This window comes from Podarcis pityusensis (genome assembly GCF_964106645.2).
Source record: "Podarcis pityusensis genome assembly, chromosome: 12".
In the NCBI taxonomy this organism is placed as follows: domain Eukaryota; kingdom Metazoa; phylum Chordata; class Lepidosauria; order Squamata; family Lacertidae; genus Podarcis; species Podarcis pityusensis.
Window position 1 is genome coordinate 39,156,129 of NC_138037.1, and position 19,150 is coordinate 39,175,278.

Here is a 19,150-nt window from a genome sequence, read left to right on the forward strand (position 1 = left end):
TTATGATTTAATATTACCTCATTTGCAATAACTGTTTATAAAAAGTTTGCTATAGCAAAGTATGGTGCCCTACAGCAGTTATTGGAATCAACTCCCATTATTCTTGAACACTAACCCATGCTGGTTGGAGCTCTGATTGAAGCTGATGAGAACTGTAGTCTAAGAACATTTGAAGGTTACCATGTTGGCTGCTATATAGGATGACAAATGGCTACCCCAATGTCAAAATAAAGAAGAAATATAATTGCCAAAGTCCTCTCTTAAAAACATTATTACAGAACTACATGCAAAAGGAACAGACAAGATTAAAGTTCCATCCAAAGTAGCAACAAAAAACCAAAAAAGGCTACTGGATAATTATTTTTACATCAAATTAAAAAAAAAAAAAGCAATGATCAATACCTATTAGCCTAACTACTCTGAATACCAAGAAATTCCTGTGATAATTTTAGTGTTTTAATTTTTAAACAGCAAAGAAAATTAAACAATTATGGTGACTCATGGGACATTTCCTAGAAAATGAGTGATTATTTTTACTGGTTTATAATGGCCTGCAAAATATTTTTCTACTTTTATGTAAAGCAATTAAACAAAATCATTACATAATACTAAAAAGGATATTGATATGTGATTTAGGAGCTACTATTCATTCAAAAATACAATCCTAAATAAATTAACTAGGGAATAAACCCTATTGAGCACAAATGGGTAAGCACGGACACATGTAAACATGTGCAGTGAGTTATAAGACCTGTTGTTTCACCTTCTCTAGACAAATAAATAAAAATTTACAACTTTATTGTAGCTGTAAAAATGTGGGTGGGGGAAAGCAGCTCAGGGATCCTCAGTTATCTGAGCAGGATGGGAGTCACAGAAGCACAGTTCCTTCCTCCATCGTTGGGATTTTATTTTTTATTGTATTTATGTCAGACCACAACCGGGGCCTTTCTCAAAGCAACAAATGAATAATATTGCATGAACTGACACCCAGTTGGAACTTGCCAAAATTTGGACTGGCATCCTTATTTGTTGCAAAAATCCACTGCTCCAGATTGGGAAAGGCAAGCCTTTAGGGATGTACAGCCACATCACCTATATTGGTACAGTGGTGCCTCGCAAGACGAAATTAATCCGTTCCGCGAGTCTCTTCGTCTTGCGGTTTTTTCGTCTTGTGAAGCACGGCTATTAGCGGCTATTAGTGGCTTAGCAGCTTAGCGGCTATTAACGGCTTAGCGGTTTAGCGACTATTAACGGCTTAGCGGCTTTAAGAAAAAGGAAACAAACTCGCAAGAACTCGCAAGACATTTCGTCTTGCGAAGCAAGCCCATAGGGAAATTCGTCTTGTGGAACGGCTCAAAAAACGCAAAACCCTTTCGTCTAGCGAGTTTTTCGTCTTGCGAGGCATTCGTCTTGCGGGGCACCACTGTACTAGAATTATTATTATTCTCTATCCTAAATATTTCTGTGAGTGTAGGCAATCTGTTGGAGCTAATAATGAAGACTAATATCCTTTTTAAACGGGATTTCTGAAAAAGTCTGTATTTAATGCCTTTCTTAAGAAAGATTAAGGTACAGCGTATGGTATATAACTCTTTCAATAAAGTAATTTAGTTCTGACCCTAGAATTATAGGCTGTAAAAGATCAAGGTGATTTACCTCAGCAATTTAGATCACCAAGGAAAAAAGGCCAATTTAAATCAATGATTTAAAGCAAAAATTCCCAATTATTATTTAGATACTTCCTAAATAAAAGTACATACTAATTGGCTGCTGTTACCATAAAAACACATTAATGGAAAACTGAATAGAGCCTTTATGCCATCTCAGAGGATACATTATAAGTTTCTATTCTTAGATAATGTAATGATCATGATCATGTCAAGCTGCATTAGAATTACACTAACAGTACAAATGTCTAGATATAATTTCCAGGTGAAAGACCAATGGAAACATTGGTTTGGATCCATCTTTCCCCTCTCTAAGTAAAATGCACTTCTGTTTACAAGCAGAGAGCTCTGGTTTTCTCAAAAACTCTTATCAGAGAATAGAGGAACTTTCCAGAGTGTAATCAATGCACCATGGTGGACCGCAACCATGAAAGGCAAAGGATGTATGGATGGAAGTACTTTCTATTTATATAAACAATCATATTGCATGGATCTATTTGTCATTTTCCTGACAACCATCTCTGTCTACCTTCAGAATTTGCATACTTATAGTATTGCTCCAGAGTAAGAGCTAGTTTTTTGCTAGCCTAAAGCAAACAACAACCACAAAAACAAGATGGAATTTGTGGGCCAATGCCCAGCAGACTGGGGGCCACCAGGGTGGGGGGTGGAGGTGTACAAGGAGTGGAAATGCCACAACACCAGCTTGGGATCGAAACGCTTACAACTTTATTGATTACAGATGTAAGTTGGCTTTGACATAGGCATTTGGTATGTATCCTGAATCAGCCAACCCTGTTGCTGGCTGATAATTCCATTGGGGTCGATCCTAGGATTAAGGACCACCACCCCCATGATGCAAATCAAATAGGGCAATCCCACAAAGTCTCAATTTGGGGGTACAGTGGTACCTTCGCTGTCAAACTTAACCCGCTCCGGGAGTCCGTTCGACTCCCTAAATGGTTCAAAAACCAAGGCGCAACTTCCGATTGGCTGCAGGAGTTTCCTGCACTCAATCGGAAGCCGCGTTGGACATTCAGCTTCTGTAAAATGCACATAAACCGGAACACTCACTTCTGGGTTTGCAGCGTTTGGGAGCCAATTTGTTCGGGAGCAAAGCCGTTCGACAACCAAGGTACCATTGTATTCTCTGGCTTGTTAGCCCCGTTTGGGCTTTTGGACAGAACCCTACCCTTGGACCCCTTTACCAGGGTACCCTGAATTTGATACTAGATCAGAGGGTGGGGCACACCCAGCCATGCATCCAACCCCTTAGCTTAGACTAAGTATCCAACCCAATGCCTTTTTTTTCACCAAAAGTTCTGACACTTACTGTGAGGAAGGCAAAAAGCCCCAGACAGGGCCAATTTGTCTGCAGGCAAATTCCTCCCTGGCCCAAAATATTAATTTCACAGCATTAATTAATGCTGACTTATTAATTCCACTGCAAGGACATACATGTGCTATGCCCGCTTACCTCCGGGTAGAGCCAATAACATACAAGGTGGGTGGGTGCAATGTCCAATTCTGACTGTGTCTCATGCTTGCAGTGCAGCCAGCTTTTATGCTGTGATGGTGGACCTGAAAGAAGAATGGCCCCCACAGGTCCATCGCCAGACCATCGTCCACTCAAGGGTAATAACTGGCCCATTTGAATTTAAAGATTTGACGGACAACCAGCCAGCCCCCCAACCGGATGTGTTCAACAGTGACATCAGCCGGCCACGTGGACTGTCGGCATCTGGGGGTCAATAGGCCAGCTGGCTCAGCCCCAGCTGGATCGTCTCCCTCTCAGCCTTGCTGCTGCGGAGATATATCGACCTCTGGCTCCGACGTAAATCAGCGACTCAAGCCTGCTGACTTTAGTACACTTTACTTAGCAGAGTAAACTGCACAACAGAAGAGGCTTGAGGCTGTAGATACATATTAAAACTACGGATTTATTGTACATAAATCAGGACCAAAAAACATGTCGTCTCTCCTTGCCATCTTCTTGGAGCGACACACAAAACAAATGCAATACAGAGTAGAAGTTCCACTCACGGGGCCCAGCAGTCTGTGCTGGAATGTAAACAGGCATGTGACATGTAACAATCCCACATAACTGCAACAAAAGGTGGAATGGAATTTCCCAACACGGACAAGATTTTTCTCCCCTGCCGCCTGTAAGTGGTCTTTTATTACACTCAACCTGCATGACACTTAGACCTTAGTGGAAAAAAGCCTGATCTCCTTACAGAAACGTATTCCCCACTAAAATTGAAGCCCAGCAAATTTATTTCTTAGTGGACATATAACGGTAATAAATGCTTCCTGTTTCACAAAGGGATGCTTACAGCGTGATGTGTTCAATAAACTGTAGTATCACACAAATATTAAATATAGAAAACAAATACATTTTGTTTTATTCATTCAATATATTTACAGTTCACTTTTCTACCACTAAAAAGCGCACATATATATATTACAATTGCAGAACTACAGTAGACTTACTGCAAATTTGTTTTTATTCTTATAAATATTGCAAGGTAATTGCAATTAGATATTTCACTAATCTACATATCATTTGAAAACTTATCTGTAACATGTTTTTCACAGTAATTAGTTTTATGGGTTTGACTAAGCATTTGTATTATTTGTTTTTAAAAATATATTATTAAAATTGTTGACAATTTGCCTTTCCTCTCGAAATCTCAGCAAACAAGGCATATTAAAATTAATATCATTAAACAATTGAAAGCACCCAATAAATGCCAATTAGCAACACAGATCATAGTAGCAGAAACATGAAGGCCACCTAATCAGGACCGACTGAAAGATCTTTTGATGAATGCCAACTGTGGCTGATGTTGAAAAACCAAAAAAGGAGGGCAACAAACCTTTCTAAGGATGAGATTCAACATCTCAATGGTATAGAAGAGGTGGCCCTGCCTTCACACCACCCTTTGTACTCTAAGGACTACAATTCTTATTATCCCTGGTGATTGGTCATACCGGTTGGGGTAAAAAATCACATAGAGGGCGTTACATTGGCTATCTCTGTATAGTGGCAGAATTTCTGAATGAATTTCTGGACACTTTCCAAAAGAAGGCCCAATTATTACAACAGTCAAATCTAAATGCAACTTGGGCAAGAATCACCACAGCCAAGCCATTTTTATTATTGGAAATAGTTCTGAACCAAAATTTAAAAAAATCGGATTATTCAAGACACTGTATCTAAATACACTTTTACTAATTTGGAAAAATAATTGTTCTGCAGATGCCTATTACGAAAACATCTGGTGCTGAGAACAGAGAAAGACTTGCTTTTGACTGAATGTACATTAAAAATGTCACCTTACCTTTAAGATCAAACAGATCACAGCAGTCTAAAATTCAATCTGGTGTCACACACACACACACACACACACCACCACCACCACCACCACACTTTGTATTAGATTTCCCCAATAAATAGATGCTTGATTCAGCAAAGTAGTGCATAAGTGCTTGGAAGTTTATTCTACATGTATATATATATATATTAAAAGAGTGAGGTCCTTTTTAAAATTTTACTACCTCAAGATTAAATAGTGAATTGGAACATGAAGAATTATCATGAAATTTCTGAAATCATAAGACTTTAATCCTAAACCTACTTATCTGGAAACAGAGAATTTTTCAGAATTCTCACTCAATAACATCATGCTTCATAGGCGCTCAACCTAGGAACAATCTAGTGATATTACAAGTTTGATTCTGAAAGCTGCTAGAAATTCTGTTTCAAAAGGATTTATATAGTTTCCATAGAAGCACAATAATGTCCCTTAAAATAAGTTACTGATATATCTATTTAGAGCACAAAATGTATTCAAAAGAGCCACATGCACAAATATCACAATTCGAGAGAAGAGAATTTATGTATTAAAGTTAAATGTGCTGCTTTTACCACCTCTTGCAGGTCCTCAGTGACAGTTCTACTTTCACTAATTAATGACTGAAACCTAAGACAGATTCTTGAAGAATGGCCCTGGTTGGCGTAACTCTGTCAAAATAACTTCAGATCAGTAAATGTAGGCCAAGCTTTACAATTCCTGACAATGAGTGTGAAAAAGATAAATATGAGAAAAAATTGGGCCACCTATGAACAATTAGTAAAAGAGATGGAGAACCAATGGAAGCTAAAGCCACATGAAGATGTAAAATGTATGTTGAATGATTGGCTGCATTATCGTCAAGTTAATGAAATGTTTAAAGAAGATAAAAACAAAAATGGATTTTGATATACAAAATCAAGATTTGAATTGGAATTATTAAATAACAGAGTTAAAATATTACCTAAAATGTATAAATTACTATTGGGATGGCATTTGAAAGATGAGGAAGTTAAATTGGTTATGATTCATTGGGCCAAAGATATTGGTACAAATAGAGGATTGGGAAAAATTATGGAAAGAGGGAATAAAATTTACTGCTTGCAGTGCATTGAAAGAAAACATTATGAAAATGATGTACAGGTGGTATATAACACCAGTGAAGTTACCTAAAATGTACAAAACAGATAACAAATGTTGGAAATGTAAAGAAAAGGAGGGTACTTTTTACCAAATGTGGTGGGAATGTAAGAAAGTGAAGGACTTCTAGGAAATTTTATAATGGAAAAAAAAATGCTGAAATATACATTTGTTAAAAAACCAGAAGCCCTTCTACTGGGTATTGTGGGTACAGAAATTCGTATGAATGATAAAAAAATGTTTTTATATGAGATAACTGCAGCAAGGATATTGTTAGCCCAAAGATGGAAGCAAGAAGAAATGCCAGCTAAAGAAGAGTGGCAAGAGAAATTGATGAACTATGCTGAGATGGCAAGATTAACTGCGAAAATTCAGAACCAGAAGGACCAGACTTTTCTAAAGGAATGGAAGAAGCTTTCGACGTATTTGGAAAGCAACTGTAACCAATTGACATCACTTGTAGGGTTAAAAGAAGATTTGTAAGGAGTAATATATAAATTATTGTGAAAAGAATTAAGAATAGGTATTAAGATTTGAATTTATAGCAATAACTGTAGTAAAAAAAATGCATAATTAGAAAGGATTTTAGAAAACCATCAGTTGAGGTTGAAGGAAGTCTTAGGCTGTGATAGCCAAAGACTTTGAAATGATGTTTAAAAGGATGATATGCTGAAAAATATGTGTAAAAAACAATAAAAAATTATTCATTAAAAAAAGCAATGATACTTCTCACACATCTCATAGATTCCCTAACTGATCAGCATTGCGGGTTTAATGCTTGCTAGACTGTTCCATGTCTCTTCAAGCTTTGACCCCTGTTCTAACTTCAGGGATGCCTGTGAGAGCAAGACTTCTTCAGCTTAACTAGAAATTTCTCCTTGGCATGGCTAACGGGTTGCCTTGTGTGCTATGCATTCTCACCTGGGCTGGATGGGTACCCATTCAGAAAAGCTAATTGTATCTGCAAACTGTAAAGGGCTCCCCACTTGATTTCCAAATCACTGCACAAACAATCTGGTTTTGGCAACGTCTGTGATCCTGCAGGCCTAGTGAAACACAGCTCTCGCTACCTCATGACAGGTTGTCTCTCTTCTCCTTCTACTACCTTACTCATTTTCCTAATTTTGGTCTCTTTCAATCCTTGTATTATCCAGACCCCAGTCATTTGCATTTGTACTTTTCTATTGGTGCATATAGGCTTAAACTACAACTCTGCTAAGAGCTTGTCCACACTCTGTTAATAGGCACTCTCTCTGCTCCATCTTTTTCTAGTCTGTGTAGCAGCGTATGGTCCAAGCAGGATTAGTTTGGAAAGCCTGTGTAACTTGCTATTTTGCTTTGTTTACTGGCACTTCAAGACATCAAGCCATTTTACTCACTATCTGCCATTTTGTGTTAATATTTTAATTATAGTAACATTTGTGGTTCTTGCTAATTCCCACAGGAAAGCAAGACAGTATCGGTGGTTTTAAATTGGCTGATTTAAAATGGCAATAACCTAGAGCAGTTGCTATTGTGGCATACAATTAATTCCAGAGCCAAAGATCCTCGAAGTGTTACTTTCGTGAGCATACGTGTACATTATGGGTTTAAACATAAGCAGTGTTTTTTTCTGGGGGGACGAAGGGGGACACCCCCCCCTAAACATTTTGTGAATCTAAGTTTGGCCTCATTGAGGGGCACTGTTTCAATATGAGTAGGAAAATGAGAGTATCGCTAAACATTTTTCTTTTAGGAAAAAAGCACTGCTTGTAAGTGTGAATAGAGAGATATGCAGATCAGTTAACAGAGCCAACAACATCACAATTTCAGACATCTGAAACAGAGTGCCTATATTTCTCTTGTATCAACCTTTTAAACTATTACATATTTCTTTTAAACAAATGTTTCTGAAGCCCTACTCAGAAAATGAAGTTTCTAAAGCCTGACATTTCTCAGAGACCTCTTCTTGAGTTGTCTGGGGACCGGCTTGTAGGGAAGGGATCAAGCCCCCTCTTCTCCCGCCTCTCCCCATGTTCCACTGCTTAAAGACATTATTCCACAGCCTGACTTTGAGCCCAGCTGAGATGAGCTGCAGAGGGCGGAGGGAGATAATGCAGAGAAGAGTTTCACTCCCCTATCCCACATACTCTGTTTAGTGTGAAATGCTAAGTCTATTCTTTATAGCTGAGCCGGCAAGCTTGTACTTAGTAAACATGCATGATCCTAATCAGCACTTCATTGCTAGGGAAAGAAGAATGCTAATTACCATAGCAGAAACACATTCCTCTATATGGCTCAGTATTGCCTACACTGATTGAAGTCTCTATCCAGGTTTTCAGACAGCAGCCTTTCCCAGCCCAAGCTGGAGATGTCAAGCATTGGAACCCAAGGCCTTTTTGTACACAGAGCATGTGCTCAGCTACAGCTCTTCCTGCGCAGGCTGTTCATATGTACTTTCCTATATCACACAGAACACCTTCCTATATGATTGGAACGATAAAATTACACCAGGAAAAGCCCACGAAGAGACGGCAGAAAATGATAAATTTCGTATACAGGAGGAGGCTGAAGAGAGAATTTATAGGAATCACTGAATAATCAGCACCTGCAAAACCTTCTGAAGTCATTTTACAAAGAAGAGAAAAGAAAGAAAGAGAAGGGAAGGGAAGGGGGGGAACCCTCAATGTGAATATTCTTTTGAAGTGTTTGACTGTATCCTCTAAACAAGGAAGTTCTTATGCAGGGCAAACAAAAGGATGCACACAGGCCTGGGTGTTCTATGTGTCATAGCTTTTAGATTTGCAAGTGAACAATCCCTACTCGAAAAGTGTCTTCTTTTTAGCAACCTCCACATGGATATGATGGGCATTAACTCCCTTAGTCTCCACTACATACAGCAAGAAAAGTCATCAAGGACTGTGCTTCTTTCTTATTCACCTACCAAGCTTCTTTCATAATTCACTACCAGCCATCTGTCATTGAGGAAGTGTTTCCTTTAGATATAGGAAAAAAATGCACAATTTGACACATTTTAGATAGTGCAAAGCAAGCATGTTTTCTTTCATAAACTGTATCAGATTATAGATCATTAAAATGGAATGATGCAAATAAAAAAAAAACCTGCCTAATGCTATGAAGTTGATCAGCTGGATTCCAAAGTGATGTGCATGAGCTCATGTCACCAAATGACTTGTCGCTAGTTACTAGCAAATCTAGTGATTATGAAGTGCCGTTAATTTTCGTTCCATTTACTAAAAATTCTAGTCTTTTGAATACTGTAAGTCTGATCTTTAATACAAAATAGAGTCACATTGGGCTTTAAATAAGTTAATTAAGTATTAAAAATCAATCATGTGGAAGTCTTAATATTTAATATTGTTAGATTGTGTATCAAAGTGGTTTTATTATTTATTTACTCAAAACCTTTCCAGAATACTTCATTTTGCATCAGGGGGTCTGTATCTCACAAGATAAATGCATTTACAATGCCAAATAAATTATATATAGAACCATTTGTCTTAATACATGTCATTCAATATTAAATATCACCCATTGGTACCACCCTGAAACCTTAATCCATTTTTACCAACCACACATTTGTATTATTCAAATGTTGTCTATTAAATAGTTGTCTCTGGAGCTATAGAACAGAAGTGCATACCCTAAGAACTATCATCATAGGAGTTTTAAAACACTGCCTGCAGATTTAACTCTACATTCTTTTGTGTCTTACCAGCACTTAACACAAAGCATATAAACTTTGTGGTGAATTAAAATGTCAGGCATGAAAGATAAAATGAGTAGCTTTGAATAATCGGGGCAGGAGGGGGGAACATAACTATAGAAGCTCTGGTATGGATTTTAAAATTTTGGAATTACAATTAAAAGGAGGGAATCTAGATGAAATAATCCTGAAACTTTTAGAGCATATCAGCTCTAAAGGCCTCCTGACCACCCGGCATTTTCAGCATATCCTCATTGTAAAAATATGTACTAGCGCTCCTCTTTCAGTACGCATTATGGATCGAAGAGCCATGCCATCCATTGTCCCACAGTAAATGGGGAAGTGGATGTTGCTGGTTCACTTGTGAGGTGCTTGTCTCTCCTGCTAAACACATCACAATATTAAAAATATTGAGAAGGAGTAAACTTCTGTCTCAGTCTTATGTTTGCATATTCCAGAATCCCTCTTCTCTGGAGACTCCAGCTCTGAATCAATCTTTTAAGAAAGACCATTCCACTAGCTGCCTCCAATAAAGGGTTTTGCCCGGCACAATTCCTGTGACAGAAGGACCAGAGGCACCCAGGAATGCTCTTCAAGTCCCAGGAAAGGAAGCACCCCAAAATTCTGTGAGTCAAAATCTTGATTAAATAGAGTGACATGAGCAGGGCCTTAACTGGATAATTTCCCTCCACATAACCACAACTACCAAAAGCATTCAAACTTATCATGTATACATTTTAATACTTCTCTTTCTGAAAAAGAGAATGTACCCAGAACAAACTGGTCAGTATCCTTCCAAACAGAAGAAGCCAACTCTAAATTTGAGGGCCTGATCTAGTCCCCAATTGAAATTTTCTAGCCTATTTAAACATTGACCAAATCCAGACTCGCTTAGATTCAGCAAGGTGGCGTTGAATGTACCTTCAGATCACACCCTGATGAACCTGATTAAAATAACTTCTGTTTAGCCTGTCTGGTATGATACGCCACCTTATCAATATTGAGCTTCCTGAAATGCAATATATATATATATATATATATATATATATATATATATATACACACACCTTTAACTCCCATGTCTCTCATCTCTCCCGTTCCTTTCACACTTTGTTGTCTTCCTACTACAATCAAACTATCTAAATTTAGACTTAAGGTTCATGAGGGCATGACCTGTTCATTTATGGTGCTCTGTAAAGCACCATGCAGGCACCATGAAAAAATTCAGAATTCTTTTCCATTTTTACTTTGGGTAACAAGCACCATGCAGTGATTTGCAAAATGATTTTATAATATTTATTTCATTATTTACTATCCTCTTGATTTATTCTACAGTTGTGTTTTCTCTTCTCACAATTGTAAAAAGGTAAAGGTAAAGGTACCCCTGACCGTTAGGTCCAGCCTCAGACGACTCTGGGGTTGCGCACTCATCTCACTCTATAGGCTGAGGGAGCCGGCGTTTGTCCGCAGACAGCTTCTGGGTCATGTGGCTAGCATGACTAAGCCACTTCTGGCGAACCAGAGCAGTGCACGGAAACACCGTTTACCTTCCCGCTGGAGCGGTACTTATTTATCTACTTGCATTTTGACATGCTTTCGAACTGCTAGGTAGGCAGGAGCTAGGACTGAACAACGGGAGCTCACCCCGTCGCAGAGATTTGAACTGCCGATCTTATGATCGGCAAGCCCTAGGCTCTATGGTTTAGACCACAGTAGGAAGATGTAAATCTACATAAAATCATGATTTAAGAACCTGCTTGAATTTATGTGGATTTTTAATTTTTGCTAGAGTAGCAGAAAGTCACCAGGCATTGTGCATTTTTGTTTGGAAAAAGCTTTGGAGGCCACTTGATATCTCAGTGAGAGAACTTTTAAAACTTGTGCATTTCTAAAGAACAAATAGATCTGTGGAATCACAATGCAGAGCAAACAAGCACATCTTGTCTTCTCCAGCTCAGACAGCAAACAACTCTCTATAACTTCTAATGCAGATAGGCAGTTTGTTCTTCAGTACTGATTTTTATGGAATCTTTGCTTTGTTGTTATTTGTGCACAACAAATACAAGACAGTAATTTCATTTTTTTCCACTGAACATTAAGAAGAGTTTAAGAAGAACATCTGGCTTTTTATTTTATATAAATCTTGTAGCACCTTGTGACTAATCTTTTAAGCCCATTTTATTAAAAAAAATACAAGAGATGTAAACAAGTGATAGTCGTAAATCTCCTTGGTTTATTTTTTCTTTTGTTTTTAGGAAAGCTGTTGAAGTTTGCTTTATCATTTGAATTTTACTACCATTCTCATTCTTAAAACTACTACTGGGCCATCAAAAAGTGAGGTTTCTTGATTTTATCTACACAGGCCACTCCTGTCTGTGGCTCTATGTTCAATCAATGTGCAAAAGTTACATTTTTCCAAGGGAAGAACAACGGGCTTTATGAGTTGTGATTGGTGCATTATTTTTGTCCCTTAACATTTACAACCCTCAAGATGAAAAGAATCAGGAAAGTAAGAGGCTAAACTTATTAATGAAAGCAAATGGTAATGCAATAGTAACTACTAGCATGATGTTAGGCACACATTACTAAGTTATGTATGTTAAATCCACATTGTCCCCCTTTTAAAAAATTGACTATGGGTGTTATGTGATCTTGAATGTACATAAATTATAGAGATTCCTGCATTTTAACAAAATTAAGATGTTGAAAATCATGGCTGGAGCCAGAAGCATTGGGGTGGCCTTCGGCCTGATGCAGCATGGCTCTTTTTTTGAGCTTGCTTCGCCATCTCTCTGTCCCTTACTGAAGATGTATGTGGAGGGTTGTTTTGGCCCTTGTAACCAGCAAGTGGGCTGGTGGCAACAGCAGAAAAGCTAGATTAGCCTGGTCCTAACTAGATAAAAACCCTTTCCACTTTTTTCTGGTATTGCCAAACAACTTCCCTTCTTCTCCGCCTCCCCAAACCTATCTTTTGAATTGCAAGTCTGAAGGCACTTCGTTTGTGTAGATATATATGTCTTCTGATTAGTGTATATGCCATAGAAAACAGCTATTGTGACAGGTGGAAGGTCTCACTCCCAGTCCCCAGTTTGGGAAGGGCGTTTGGAAGTCTTCACAAACACCTTTGTCAAAACAACTTTCATATGTGCTGTAAGCTGCTCAGAGTGGCTGTGGACACCCAGCCAGATGGGCGGAGTATTAATGAGGATGATGATTAACAAGGGAAAGCAGTTCCGCCAGGGAAAGAAAGCAATACAGCCTCATGCATTTAAGGGCAGCAGCTAGCCAGTGAAAGCCTGGAAATGGTTACAGGTGAGGGAAGCCTCTTAGGTGCAGCAAAGACCAACAATTACAGAATCCAATTCTACTGGCATGTTTAGCATGCGAGTATAAAAAACAGTAGCATCTTAAAAAGCAGAGACATCACCTTGCCAACAAAGGTCCGTATAGTTAAAGCTATGGTTTTCCCAGTAGTGATGTACGGAAATGAGAGCTGGACCATAAAGAAGGCTGATCGCCGAAGAATTGATGCTTTTGAATTATGGTGCTGAAGGAGACTCTTGAGAGTCCTATGGACTGCAAGAAGATCAAACCTATCCATTCTTAAGGAAATCAGCCCTGAGCGCTCACTGGAAGGACAGATCCTGAAGCTGAGACTCCAATACTTTGGCCACCTCATGAGAAGAGAAGACTCCCTGGAAAAGACCCTGATGTTGGGAAAGATGGAGGGCACAAGGAGAAAGGGACGACAGAGGACAAGATGGTTGGATAGTGTTCTCGAAGCTGCCAGCATGAGTTTAACTAAACTGCGGGAGGCAATGGAAGACAGGAGTGCTTGGCGTGCTCTGGTCCATGGGGTCACGAAGAGTCGGACACAACTAAACGACTAAACAACAACAATAAAAGGCAGGAGCCAAGGGATTAATAGATCTAATTTCCTCACTAAAACCTTCTCCCTCCAGCTATGTCCTACAGCAGGCAAGGATAAGAACAGGGTTTGTCACAGGGGTCTTCAGCCCAGGGAGTCATTTCGGTGCTGCTAATGCAGCAAAAACAATGTGGGAGACAGCACTTATGGGTTCCTGGTCTCTGCAGTCACAGCAGGCACTGCGATTCTCCAGTGGGATTCTCCAGTGGTTTGACTTTACTGCTGGAGGTGCACTCCACTGTCTCCTGAGACAGATGGATGCCAAAACACCCCCCAAAATTTTATTTATTTATTTATTTATTTAACCTAAAAACCTCATGTTAACGTATTGTCCTTATGTGAAATTCCAACTACACATGATCACGACTTACTGGGAGTTTGAATACCAACGAAGTCTGCCTCCTTGGCTTGGTTTATACATCTTGAGTAGAAAAGTCTTTCTAAATGTCAACCCACAACGTTATAAAATTATACAGAAGGAGAAGGAAACAGGGTTTACAGTGCATATAAATATGATAGTGTATTAGCCTGCATTTAATTACCAGTTCAAACAACAACCTGATCTAACCTTTGACAAGTAAAATAAATGTTCTGAATAATTTAACCAAAGCAAACATTTGCTGTTAATGCTGGCTAATTATAGTAAGAGTTGGAGGGAGAAGGAAGGAAGGAAAATGAGTGAAATGATAATTTATACACTTGTACTGCAGTTGCCACAACTATTTCTTGAAGCCTTTGAATTTTTTTTCCTTGTGATGTTTGTATTAAGCAACAATTTAGAGATATACTTTCCTTCCTTTCCTGTACAAAGTACAAGAATATCCTCTTGAATTGCATAAATAGATGAGAACCAAGAAAGTAGGTTAAGTATGCATTATTGCTTCCTAGAAAGCTTATTTTCTTTGGTAATTAAGGAATCAACTCCAGCTCTCATTTCACTGTGTTTTATTCAGTAAAAGACTCTGTAATTGATAGTTTTTTCCTCAAATAATGTATGGAATATTTCTTCAATAACTTATGAAACTAAAGATGCCCTCATCCTCAATTTCCATTTCTTAATACAATTTATTTGCTGAAAAGGATTGTGTCCTATTACCCAGAACGCTGATGTAGCCAAAACGATTAATTAATTTTAAACCATGTGAATATATGCAGTTGCCTTATAGGGAAGCAGACTATGCTTCTATCCACAGGAAGTAGCGGCAAAAAACAATGGCATGGGAGACCTTACTGGCCTTTCTTCTGGGAAATTCAGAGAAATAAAGATTCAACATCTATCTTCTTCTCTTATGCTATTTAACCAGCCCAGACTATACAATGTCTAACACTGGGTTCTCAAGTAGAGGATTTTCCCAGCATCAATCACTTGAGATTCTTTAAGAGCTGATTGAGCCAGCTAGTTCACAAATACAAAGCAGAACTTTACCATTGAATTATGACTCTTCCCCTCTTTTCTGTATCATCTTCTTTATAATAATGGCTATGCGCTAAAACACAGAATTCAGCATCCTATGTATCTCAGCTTTCATTTTTTAAGATGTTTCAACCTGTAAGCTAAGGTAGACTTGACTTGAAAACGTATGCTCTACATCAGGTACAATAGGAAAGTAGCTACTGAGTGCAATTTTTAATGTGTACTTGTAGCCTACATTTTTCTGCTACTCCCCATAACTAAAGGATTAGCATGAACAATGGAATATAAGCAACTTTTTGAAAAGTTGCTTAAATGTAAATAATTCCAACAGGTAACAGAATTTTGCTTAAGGATCAGGTCACTTTGGAGCAGATTTTAATACATTTTTAGTGCAGAGTACATATCACAACCTGACGATTTTGAGTCAGGAATATGGGAAACTTAAAACTTGCATTTACAGTGTGCCCTATCACAAAGGCTCACTGATAATGACAGAGTAAAAATATACATATTTTTCCTAAATTAATTGGAATCATCCAAATGCAGAAAACCATTGTTTGAAGTCTTACAATTTGTAGACAAATCTCCCTTTCTTTAGCTCAGGTTAAAAAGACTTTTTACTCAAAATTTTGGGTACAGTACTCACTAAGGGAAGAAGTTCCATTAATTAGTGTCATCTTGCCGCCTGGGAATCAGAGGCGGAGCTAGCTGCTCTAGCACCTGGAGCTGTGTACATGCTAGCTAGCTGCCCCCGTGGGGGTGGGGCGAGCGTCCCGGGGGCACCGCCCACGGCGAGTGTCCCAGATGGGTGGGGCAGCAATATCAACCCCCCCATCAGGGATGACACCTGGGCCAGATCGCACCCACCGCACTCCCCTTCCTCCGCCAGTGCTGGGAGTGTCCAATGCACGATGGCATCAAGGTCAGTATGAATGTGCAGAAATTAATGGTCAACCAGAGTGTACAGCTTTCAGTGCTGGGAATTATGCCCCTAGGCCCCTAGGCTAAGCAATAAATGCCCTCATAAAGCCATGCCTTTTTGAATAAAAATTGTCTCTGAATTTTGTCAGATGGCCCTCATTTTGATAAAGATCATGGACTTACATGTGCCTGGATGCAGCTTAGTGGTTCAGTTGGGTCTCTGACTCTAATGGTTAGTATTAGGGTGGAGCAAGTTAGCTTTGTTATTTTCTATTTTGTACTCCAATTTCTGAATGTATCCTTACACTTTAAAACTTTTTCTTAACTGCCTTTTTATTGGTAAATGGTTCTTATGTCTATGCTTATAACCTCCTTAATAAAGTATCACATTTATTCTGGTGCAGTCTTGGTCCTAAATCTGATACCTGGATGCTTGGTGTACTGGGTAATTTGTGGGTTTGGGGCTCAAAAGACAGAGAGTGGACTGTTCATCTCTGGTCTTTGTGAATCCCAAGGATGTCCAGAAACAGCCTGAGTTTCCACTGGCCCAGGATGAGGGACTAATAGGGTCTGGATACAACACTCCTTGAAGGGGGTCTTTATAGGTTGACAGCACTGGGATGAGAAGCCTTTATCAATGACAGTAAAGTATTTCTGAAAATAATACCATTTGCCATCTACACAGAAACTGTCACCAATACTAGCATGTTACAATTGGCTGCCAACTGATTTAAAATGCACGCTTTCAAGTAAAATGGAAGGATAAGGGTCTAGACTATCAGAAAATAAAAGACAATCTATAAAATAATGTGCAGTTTCTAGACCAATATTCTTAGAGGATTTGTTGTGTGTATTTCATAATAAAACGTATTTTTCTATAACAACAACAACAACCATGACAACAACAACAGAACAATGTTAACTTGGAAAGCAGACTGCAAAATATTAAAGACATTTTCTGAGCACTCTTCAAAGAAGGAATCTGTCCAGATCTCATGCAAGCTAGTTTCAATACTCTAACATTAATTTATGTACATATATATTACTGAAGAGGACATGTTAATCCCCCAGTGTCTATATCTGTGAGGCATCTTAGCTCTTACTTCCTTCACTGTCACTCTTGTGTAAGTAACATACTGTGGCAACATATGAATAGTTCATAGTTCCAGCAATGAATGAATGAATGATGGCTTAAACCCTAAGTAGCAATTAAGGGTTCTGTTTCTTTACTGATCAGCTGCTGCATAGTTAGAGCAAACAAGTGTGTTTCCTGATATGCACAGTTGTCAGTTAGTGTGTGTGTGAGAGTGGGGAATCATCAGCCAAAGATATTTCCAGTTATATCTACAAGCTCCATTTCTTGTGGGTGACTATTCTAGTGGAGAAACACATTACAAGCCAAAGGCATGGAAGAGATGAGAAAGGACGTAGGGAGAGAGGGATGTATCACAGGCAAATAATGTTCTATATAGAGACTCAAAACATTTCCACTTCCACTTCTTCAAAACCGAGGCACTAACATATGGAAACACCTTGAGGCACACTAGCAGGTTGATTTTGCTTCCTATGACTTGGTTGAATGTAGACTGGCCTCTGGGTAAATTATGATGAAACCCTCAGATGAGTAAACATTTCTTTTTCTCATATACTTTTCAAGCTTTTCAGAGATGTTACTTACATAAAAATGAAAACACTGTGTGTGTTTTCAAAATGATCTAGGAGAGACTTCAGTGAAACTATTCTAAGCAGTTCTAGAGTGAGGACCAGAATATTTGTGGGTATTAATCAATGAACGGATAGTGTGTGTGTGTGTGTGTGTGTGTGTGTGTGTGTCAGAATTAGAAAAATTTCAAGTACCTGATTTCTTAGGTTCCTAAAACTCATTGTGCTCTTGGTAAATGATTTTTCTAGCCTTGGTCATATTAAAAATGGACTAAAACTTATCACAGGAAAAGGTTCAGTCAAATTTTAAAGAAAATAAATTTTGCCCACAATTACTCTCAGAATGATACCACATGATAATATACCATTGCTCAAAGGGCATTGTGCGCGAAATAAAATGGTGGCAGCCAAAAGCAAGATTTTGCTTATAAATGAAAGCAGAACTACTTTTTTTAGAAATAATATCCTCAATAAAATATATGTTCTTTTTCTATTCCCCTCCAATTTAACTTCATACAATTTCAAGTTGGACCAATTAGATTAGAATTCTATCAATTTAGATAAATGCAGATACTACCCAGTCAAACTGCAAATGAGAGACAACTGAACATAATTAATTAATTAATTAATTTTATAATGAATGATTTTAGAGTGTTGTTTGTGCTGTACTTTTGTACTGTTTTATTGTTGTTAGCCGCCCTGAGCCCGGCTTCGGCTGGGGAGGGCGGGATATAAATAAATTTTATTATTATTATTATTATTATTATTATTCAAAATCACTTTCATTTCAATTAGCACTTTATGTACAGAAGATTAAATAATTATAAAAATAATAAAGATTAGAGTTAACCAGATTAATGATTATAAATCAACAAGATAATGCTTTTTTACAGTAATTTTTTTCTTACACTTTTTATTATACAAATAAAATAATGTACACAATTTATTGGTGGGATCTAGAAGATATTAAATAAGCAACAGACAAATCTACTCTTTTGTGAGCTTATAAGAGCCTGCTAGTGACCCAGCATACTGTTCTCAAAGTGGCCGACCAGATGCCTGAATGCAACACCACTCTCCTCTCCAGCTGTTTCCAGCCACTGGTATTTAGAATAATACTGCCTCCAATAATAGAGGAATAGATAATGAACTGGTCAGTTCGGCTGATCATGCCAAAATATTGGACTCAGTCCATTTCCTCCTCCTGTTCATGCTCCCTTGTTAGCACAATGAATAGTTAGTCATGACATCCAAACTGGTAACGTATGGATTAGCTTGCTCTCCAAACCAGATTTAGAAACGACGACTCCCCCCGCCCCCAATTCTTATTTGAAGGGCAAACAAGGAATCGAGGAC

At 38.3% G+C, this 19,150-nt stretch overlaps 1 protein-coding gene across 8 annotated transcripts in view; it reads right to left on the reverse strand.

Moving 5' to 3' along the window:
• The window catches only part of TBC1D5 (TBC1 domain family member 5), a 219,661-nt gene that overhangs the window by 160,747 nt on the left and 39,764 nt on the right, over positions 1 to 19,150 (reverse strand). The window lies entirely within an intron of this gene.